This window comes from Mytilus galloprovincialis, chromosome 4, assembly GCF_965363235.1.
Source record: "Mytilus galloprovincialis chromosome 4, xbMytGall1.hap1.1, whole genome shotgun sequence".
Lineage (NCBI taxonomy): Eukaryota > Metazoa > Mollusca > Bivalvia > Mytilida > Mytilidae > Mytilus > Mytilus galloprovincialis.
In genome coordinates, this window is record NC_134841.1 from 77,403,961 (window position 1) to 77,412,615 (window position 8,655).

Consider the following 8,655-nt stretch of genomic DNA (forward strand, 5'->3'; position numbering starts at 1 on the left):
TGGGCAAGAACTTTTTTTTAAATATTTAGTGGATGGGCCAGAACATATTTTATAGGAAAAATTTTGCTATCAATTTTATTGGTTTGTAGGATATTTCTTTTGCGGGCACTCAAAACATGTCTTAACAAACTGGTAGCTTGGCTCATTTCTGTCAATTTTAAGGATTTAATTAAGGAATAAAAAGCTAGAGCTTTCTGTTCAGCATGTTCAGACTATCTTTTAAATTATTTTGACCTTATAGAATACCAAATTGTTGAATAGTTTGGTGTATTGCGGTAAAATTTATGGATTTAAGTAATAGGTAAGAAAAAAGCTCAAATTTTTAGATAAGGCTAAATTCAGAAAGTAAACTTTAAATTTTTTTCTAACTTTTTCAAATTAACTTGGATTTTCCTAAAACTCTACAGCTATCTCATTTATATATTGATCTTATAGAAAGCAAGGTTGCTTGGTAGTTAGGTGTATTGCTGTCAAATTTATAGATATCATTAATAGATAAGAAAAAAAAGCTAAAATTTTAAGTTTAGGCTGAATCTAGAGTCATCTTTGATTTTTTAAATCAACATGGACTTTCATAAAACTCTACAGCTATTTCATTTAAATATTGATCTTACAGAATGCCAGGTTGATTGGTAGTTTGGTGTATTGCTGTCATTCTTATGGATTTAATAAAAAGGTTAAAAAAAAAAAGCTCAAATTTTCAGTTTAGGCTAAATCCAGATAGTCATCTTTAACATTTTTTATAACTTTTTCAAATCAACATGGATTTTCATAAAACTTTACAGCTTTTTCATTTATATATTGATCTTATAGAATGCCAGGTTGATTAGTAGTTTGGTGTATTGCTGTCATTCTTATATTCTTATGGATTTAATAAATAGGTAAAAAAAAAAAAAAAAAGCTCAAATTTTCAGTTTAGGCTAAATCCAGATAGTCATCTTTAAATTTTTTTATAACTTTTTCAAATCAACATGGATTTTCATAAAACTTTACAGCTATTTTATTTATATATTGATCTTATAGAATGCCTAGTTGTTTGGTAGTTTGGTGTGTTGCTGTCATTCTTATGGATTTAATAAAAAGGTTTAAGAAAAAGCTTAAATTTTCAGTTTTTGGTTATTTCAAGATAGTCATCTTTAATTTTTTTCATAACTTTTTCAAATCAACTTGCATTTTTATAAAACTCTACAGTAACTGCTATATCATTTTTATATTGATCTTACTGAATGCCAGGCTGTTTAGTACTTTGTTTTTTTGCTGTCATTTTATGGATTTAGTTAATAGGTTGAAAAAAGCTACAATTTTAAGTTTAGACTAAGTTCAGATGGTCACCTTTCATTTTTTTTATAACTTTTTCAAATCAACTTAGATTTTCATATAACTGTACAGCTATCTCATTTATATATTGATCTTAAAGAATGCCAGGTTGTTTTATAGTTTTGTGTTAAGCTGTCAAATTAATTAATAGGCGAAAAAGGCTGCATCATTAAAGTCAAAAACATGTCTGCCTATATTTGCTTCAAAAGACCATATTAAATTTCTTTTTTGAAAAGTAGAATAGATAAAGGGACATTGATATTTGAAATATAAACATGTTCTGTTATTAGGACAATAATTAGGAATTCAGTATATGATAATATGTTTTCTAGTCCAAGAGTTATTGTCCCTTAATTTAAATTATTTCCTTTATTTTAAATTAATATTGTATTTGAGGCTGTACATATAAAATCAAATCTGTACATGTATATTCATACTGGTTTTGAAAATGAATAAAATGTATGGTTCTGATAAACACATAGATATATACATATAGAATTAACTAGCACATTTTAAATTTTGTATAAAGTCTATTCTTTGATTTCAAGACATTAAAATTTAAAAACTTAAAAATAGAAAAAGAACCTAAATCATTTTTGATTGTCTTAGAGTTTTAGAGGGGCAAGGACTTTTTTTATAGATTTTTTTAGATGGGCAAGGACTTTTTTTTCAGAATTTTAAAGTATGGGCAATAACTTTTTTAATGAAACAATATTAAGAATGCACCGGCCCATCCATCTGATAAATATTGAACGGTCCCTTATGATATATTTCTATTATGAATTACAATATACGTTGAACCACAAACGTCAAAATCATTCATTCGCGTAGTAGAATTAACTATTTGTGTATTCTTATAAATTCTATATATAACTTTTGGACTAGTTTAAATCTCGGTCTATTTCTGAAATTTATTCTTACATACTTTTGATTTTTTAACCCTGTATGCTAACATTGCCTAGGTAAATTTTAAGATTGTCTGTATGCACATTGAACGACAAATCTATGTGACGTATAAAATTTTCTGACGTCAGACACACAAATCAATGAATGTGTTTGTAGATAGATGTGTTTGTGTTCTATTAAATTGTTCCTTTAAAAATTGTTATACGATGATGACTGGTGTACCCATATTCCGACTATTTTATTCATTGTGTCTGTTTAGTTAACGCATCAATGTAAATATAACGGAATTTAATGAAACTGTCATCAAAGTGAGAGGATTAACCCAATAAAGCCAGGTTTAAATCACCATTTTCTACATTTGAAAATGCCTGTACCAAGTCAGGAATATGACAGTTCTTGTCCATTCGTTTTTGATGCGTTTGTTATTTGATTTTGCCGTGTGTTTATGGACTTTCCGAATTGATTTTCCTCAAAGTTCAGTATTTTTGTTATTTTACTTTTTGATGATATCTATGCACACGTACCGAAAAAAATGTGTAAAATTCCGAGGAAGAATATCTCATGAACGTTTTCAGACAACCCTTCCAAGGACCGGTAACTCTGCTGTGAAGACTGTTTTTGCGGGAAAATATGAATACCTACTCATATCCAATCTATAAGAAAAACAGAATTGTTACAGAAGAGTGTCCACTATGCACTTGCACTTTACTATTATTAGAATAGTAGAATAGAATGATATACAAATGGATGAAAATTATATATACATGTAACTGTTATATTAATATAATATATAACAACAAACCCGTGTTGATTTGTATCACTACAATATAATAGTCATTTTTGATAGGTTGAATGTCCTGTCATTATTCATCATCTACGCATGAACTTGTCTCAGAAAAAATATCTCTGTACATTAACCTCTGTTTCGGGTATAGAGATGCGATTTTTTTCTGTGACAAGTACTTTTGACAATCCACAAGAACTTGAGGTCATCCGATGTTCAGTACGTCAGTAAAAATAACATTTGCAGTTAGTCAATTTCCGCCTTGTCATACTTACATACTTACATTTAACGTTCATCCAAGGACATAGAAAAAATACTTCCATGGAAGGGGGGCTGTTTCCTATGATTATTTCCCGTTTAAGCGATCAAAAATAATAAAATATAAAAATATTTAATTTAAAGCATGTGTCTCATTACAATTTTTTTTTTTTTTTGAAATGTTAGAATGAATATTGCTACAGGAAAAAAATAATGTATATCAAAGATAAATCATTATGATTTATATGTTAAGCTAATACAATGTATCTTTTTTCAGATCACCTTGTCCAAAGGGCCAAGTGAGATTTCCTCATCACTTGGCGTCCGTCGTATTTTTTTTTTTTTTTACAAATATATTCTCTCCCTTAGGGCCAAAAACCAAACGTGACCATAATCATTACTGGAGTACTAGTTTCTAGCTTTAAAATGTGTCCGATGACCCCGCATGGCAACCAACATAGCCGACATAAATTAGAACATAGGAATAAAATGCAAATAATTCAGAATTTCGAGCTCTACCATTTGTTTATATAGGCACTGTTATACAACTTGTTATAGGAGTTATTGACCTTAAATGCCAAAGTTACCCATTTTATTTTTCATCTGGAAAAGTAGCATAGATAGATTTAAATTGAAAAATGATCAGAAAGACAAGATATACAGATAAGTTTCATGGTCGAAATCTTAATTGATTCCTCATAGAGATATTGCCTTTTAATGACAATTTTTACCAGTTTTTTGTGTTTTTGGTTGTATCTGAATTAAAACAATGGACTTCAATAAGCAAAATTGATCAGCCAGCAAGACCAGATCTACAATTAAAACAATATGGAAGAAATATGCACTAAATAACGAGACACTTGAAGTCAAAAAGTGATCAGCGAGGCAAGATGTACTTACAAATCAAATTTTGTCAATATAGCTAGCAGACTGTCAGTTAAAAGGATACAGAGATATAAGCCAACTTCTACATTTTACCCCTTAGTTCTATTTTTAGTAATGTTGGCCATCTTGGTTGGATGGCCGGGTCATCAGACACATTTTGAAAACTGATACTCAATGATGATTGTGGCCTAGTTTGGTTAAATTTGTCTCAGTAGTTTCAGAGAAGATTTTTGTCGGACGACGGACGCCAAATGATGAGAAAAGCTCACTTGGCCCATTGGGCAGGTGAGCTAAAAAGACACAAATTACAGATTTAAGAGCTTTGAATATTCTGAAAGCTAATAACATATAATTTATGTATATTCTGACTTGAAAATTGTAGAATAAGTCAATAGGGAAATATATTTTTTACAAGAACATATTTCGTGCTTTCTTAACTTAGAACTACAATAAAAGTCTTAAAAGTCATAAATATCTTTTAAGGATTTCTAATTGACAGGTGCATATGATTAACGGACACGGCTATATCCCTATCCTTATTGTACATGTCCTGCTGTTTTATGGCGTTCTTCTACGAAAGTTTTGAAATTGTCTATGCTGCATTCCAGGGATTTTTTTTGGGGTATAAAATACATCACGTATCTTAATAAATGTATCCTTAACAATCTAAGTGTCCTTGTGAAAACGGATTTGTTCAAGTGGGTATACTGTAAATATATTTGGGGAAACCTATTTCCATGCGTGTTGGATTGTAGTTGTATAACATCCGACTAAGAGGGTATATAAACGAATAAATTCTGAGTTCCTTCAGTTAAACGTCCTCAGTTTAAAGTAAAATGACAAAAGCTACAATGATTTCTGTAAGTATGTCGCATTAGCATATCACATCATCTTATTACATTACAGAGGTACCAGTTTTATCAATCTTATTAAAATATTGATCTCTGATTTCGTTATACGGCATATGAGCTCATCTGTAGTTTAACGAAATCAGAGATCAATATTTTAATTAGATTGCAGTTTTATATGAATCACTACTGTTTAATTTATGTATATTCCAATTTGTACTGTTTAATTTATGTAAATTCTGATTAGAACCAAAGCTTGCAGATGGTTAACTTTCTTAATTGTTTGCGAATTTTGTCATGTTTATTTAGAATCATAAAAGCTAAAGAATTTTACTAATGTCTATCATCAAGTCTTCATTTTCAAGGACGATTATAATTTATTGAAATAAATTTTATTCAATTCATACAAAATTACACATACAGTAAAATCAGAGATTTTCTAAATGGTTTTTTTATATTCGTAAATTGTGAACGGATAGGTTTCGAAGTAAAAAAAGGTATTTTGACTTTTAACAGCATTATTTTGTGCAAATCTTTTATTGAACCATGAATAGAAATATTATTGTTTTATCCGTTGTTCAATAATCCAATAATAATAAATGCATGCAGTTTCTGAATTTAAAGTCTTCACCTTTCAAAATTCTGACTTAAAAATTGTAATACTGATACACGTACGTCACCAAACGTGCATGAAATGTATTCAAATTTCAGTTCTAAGATTTATGGTGGTAGTTAAAATGACACTTAGGTTATATTTCTAATGATACCAAATATTGAATCTACGCAGAAAATAATCCTGGTAATTTTATAAATCAAGTACTACTAGACATAAGTAAAGAATATTTTATGACTTATTTACGCCATAATTGAATTTAAAAAATGCTGGTTGGTGACCTTCTGCTGTTGTCTGTTCTATGGTCGGGTTGTTGTCTTTTTGATACATTCCCCATTTTCATTTTCAATTTTATGATTATCATTTGTGTGCATTCTATTCATATATACATTTATCGCTATTTTGTGCATTTTTCTTTTGATCTTTTCTAGTGATAATTTTCATATCATGCTTCTCGCTTGAGATGGAAAAATTATCGCTAGAAACTAAGGAGGCCACGTGCCGTTGCTAACGAAATTGACATGAAATTGACAACGTCGTCATAGGTAAAATAGCGATAAACAGATTATCATTGGTCATCTCAACTCGATTGCTTTTCTCACTTTCGCTGTACCAGCTCAAGCTCGTTGAGATGATCAACGATAATCTATAAGTACAGCTATGTGAATGGCACTCGAGATCTGATATTTATATAATCAGGAAATATTATCGTCGTATATTGTCGATTTCAGAGAATCTCGTTGATAGTTTTATTTTTGTTATGTGCAACACTACTTTGTGATGCAAAGCCTGGCAACAGAGGTAAACCCCAATGGATAAAAAATGATTCCAGTATTGTTTCAATTTCCTGTCCAGATAACGTACAAAGACTGAGGATACTAGACATAATACATTCTGGATTGACACCAACAGCTAAAACTTTGAAGGAGAAAACAGTAAGTCAATGTTTATTAACCTTTGTGTAAATTTTATGTTTAACATTACTGAAAACTAAACATTAAAAAGTAAATTATGTGGTTTAAAAGCGAGATTGTATGCATCTTTGCGGGATCGCTGATCGTCTGATTCAAAAATTAAATACAAAGTACTGTGAGTACTATAACACAATTCTGAAAAACTTATATAACAATTATCATTACGTACATGTCAACTGTTAAATTACAGAAGAAAATGACGTAGATGGAGATATTTCAACAAAGACTTAACAAAAATATGCTACTGAAAACGATAAGGTTCTCACTGTTTATTGGCTATTTGAATTTTACTGATTTCGTTTGATGTTTGCATCCAGGAAATGTTCTACAACAAACAAAAAACTGCCATTCTTTTTATTATTACGTAGATAAACTCGTTAATTTATTGTTTTTTAGAATGCAACTTTTCTATCCAAAATTATTTCTTGTATTTTTTATGATGATGAATATCTTAGATTTGATGCATGCGTATAATGAATTTATTCAACTATAATTTAAGGGCAAAGGGCAATGCAACTGACTTTTATAATCAAATAAAAATATAATTTCAGACATCAAGGATCAATCTACCTTGGATGATGCCATATTTAGATAAAGCTCCTGTATTGGTAGGATTTCCTTCTTTAGATACTGAGGGAAACTGCTCTATCTGCAATAAGGTATGACGGTTGTGAGAGATATTACATCTTGTCAAATTTTCTGTAAAACTTAGTACGGTATTATGCCACCACAACAGATAAATAATTTTTTGTAAATTTTCTGTGAAGGTAGTGTTGTAACTTGTAGAATACCACCACCTCACAAAACATAAAGTAGAATAAAAAAACTGCCGAACTCCAAGGACATTTTAAAACGGAAAGTCCCTGATCTAATGGGAAAATCAAAAGCTGAAACACATAAAACGCAAGGAAAAACAACTGTCTTGGTACAGCCATTTTCTTGTGTTGAAAATCTTAGATTAAATCTTTTTATAGCTAGCTTAATCTCTCACTTATATGACAGTCGCATGATATTCCATTATATTGACAACAAAATGTGAAATGTAAAATAACAAAAATACTGAAGGCATATAGACAATGTTTGGCCAAGATGTTACACGTTTTATTTAATCAAATTCTGTTTATTTCATGGTTGTTTCAATTAAACGAATAATTCCATAAGATGTAATTGGTATAATGTTTTTTTTTTTTTACTTTCTCTCTAGTTATGTTGTACTGAAATTTTCATGTATTACAAAATAAAAACTTATTTTTTATTTTTTATTGGATATATTTTGTAGATCAACCCTTGCTTTAAAGCTGACTGTGAGTCCTTGGGAAACCTGATGATACTTATAAATAATCTCATGTCTTCAATGTATTCAAAAGATATAGCAAATATAACACGTGACTTCTATTTCATCAGAAGGCAAATGAAATGTGAACCCTTAAGGGTATTCAAGTATAAGGAAGAATGGCAACGAATTGATATAGAGTACAGAATCGCAAAAGATCTCGTTGAATTCGCAGATGCACTGCAAAGCCGATATGCTAATATTTATTAATATCGCATGAATGTTAATTTGTTATTCGACTATCAGGAATTTAATGTAGTATCTGACTTTTAAAAAAAACAGCAATGAATTTTCAGACAAATTTTTTGAAGCGAAAACTTCAAGTTTATTTCTTTTTCACACAAAAGGACTATATTGATAGACTAACTGTTTACAAAATATGCATATCTTTACTTTGAATTCATTACATAAAAATATTTTATGGGCTTATTAATATATTTTCCAAATATATGATGCAGCTACGACTGTGATGTTGATTCCATCTTTAATAAATACTAGCATCTGATTTAGTACTTTCATATATTTTTATAACAGCCTGCAACCTTATCATATAATTAATCTAAATTGCTCGCTCTTATTGTACATTACGAAGCTGTACATAGTGATCAATTACTTCTCGTTATAATACAATAGTTTTTTTTTATTAACTAATCCAAGTGCTCTTATAAATATATGAGTAGAATAATAAGAATTTGATTATCACTTCAAGACAAAACATGGATTTTTCTCATTGTTGA

General features: G+C 29.6%; 1 long non-coding RNA gene across 1 annotated transcript; it reads left to right on the top strand.

Moving 5' to 3' along the window:
- Positions 1–4,866: 4,866 nt before the first annotated feature.
- Positions 4,867–8,436, top strand: LOC143072995 (uncharacterized). Its single transcript, XR_012977369.1, has 4 exons — positions 4,867–5,010; positions 6,343–6,546; positions 7,137–7,244; positions 7,865–8,436. It is a non-coding gene; the product is annotated as an uncharacterized LOC143072995 (long non-coding RNA).
- The last annotated feature ends 219 nt before the right edge of the window (positions 8,437–8,655 follow it).